Source organism: Hippocampus comes, unplaced genomic scaffold, assembly GCF_001891065.2.
Source record: "Hippocampus comes isolate QL1 unplaced genomic scaffold, H_comes_QL1_v1.1 scaffold113, whole genome shotgun sequence".
NCBI classification, from domain to species: domain Eukaryota; kingdom Metazoa; phylum Chordata; class Actinopteri; order Syngnathiformes; family Syngnathidae; genus Hippocampus; species Hippocampus comes.
This window is the reverse complement of record NW_017806160.1, coordinates 1,008,182-1,009,227: the sequence shown is the minus strand read 5'-3', so window position 1 is coordinate 1,009,227 and position 1,046 is coordinate 1,008,182. Positions and strand designations below refer to the sequence as shown.

Here is a 1,046-nt window from a genome sequence, read left to right as displayed (position 1 = left end):
CACACACACACACACACACACACACACACCGACTAACAGCAGCAAAATGGCAAGCGAAAATAAGCGCTTTCAAATGAATTTTGTGGGAATCCATGCACGGCCCTCGACTCGAGTAATCGAGTAAAGGGGGGCCACGAGGGCAGCACAAACTCGCACCCGGCGCTGTAAAACACCGACACACGCAAATATAAACACGACCTATGAATAGTAGGTGCCACTCACTGACCCCGTAAAAGCCACCGAGGATAAATCTCCTCGCGTGGACGAGTTCATAAAATTTTACACTGGATGTTTAGCTGCAATCAGCACTCGTGAGTCCCACTTCAATGCTCACATGGGTTCGCTCACTCACTCGCTCTCTCCAAATATGCCAGCATGCTTTTTGTGGGGGCACTAACGTTTTATACACTGCGTCGTAAAATATGAAAGGCGCGCTCGGCGAATTTATAGACCTTTCACACTCTATAAATATGCAGAGCGCCAATCACTGCGAAGAACGCTCATGCGCCTGCCTGAGGCGCGCGCACAAACGCACGCACACGCACACACACACACACACACACACAAATGAATACAAACGATCAGGTCGTTATTATAATTTTTATGATTAGGATGGTGATTATTACTTGTGGTTGCAGTTGTGGTAATATTGTAATTCTGATCATTAAGCGAGTTACCTGAGGGCATTTTTGTTCGAAGCAGATTTTTAGTATTAAAGTCAGATTCATGATTTTCCCGTCGTTATGAGCATTATTATGGTCACTATTTCACGATGTTAAAATGTTTGTAAAGATAACATCATTTGCTGAAGAAAAAGGAAACTCATTCAAATACAGGGCGATGGTTATCAGCCAAAGAGCGCTCGAAAGACCGTTGAGATGATTCGATAATTCCTTTTGTAACCAGCACAAACATATTAGTTTGATTTAAATTATGACATTCTATCAATCTATATATCTATATATCTATCTTTGTATCTATATATATCTATATCTATATCTATCTATCTATCTATCTATCTATCTATCTATCTATCTATCTACTAT

The 1,046-nt window shown here is 41.1% G+C and overlaps 1 protein-coding gene across 1 annotated transcript in view; it reads right to left on the bottom strand.

Moving 5' to 3' along the window:
- LOC109531359 (homeobox protein Hox-C10a-like) overlaps positions 1-1,046 on the bottom strand; it is a 52,207-nt gene that overhangs the window by 36,718 nt on the left and 14,443 nt on the right. The gene's annotated exons all lie outside the window — the stretch shown is intronic.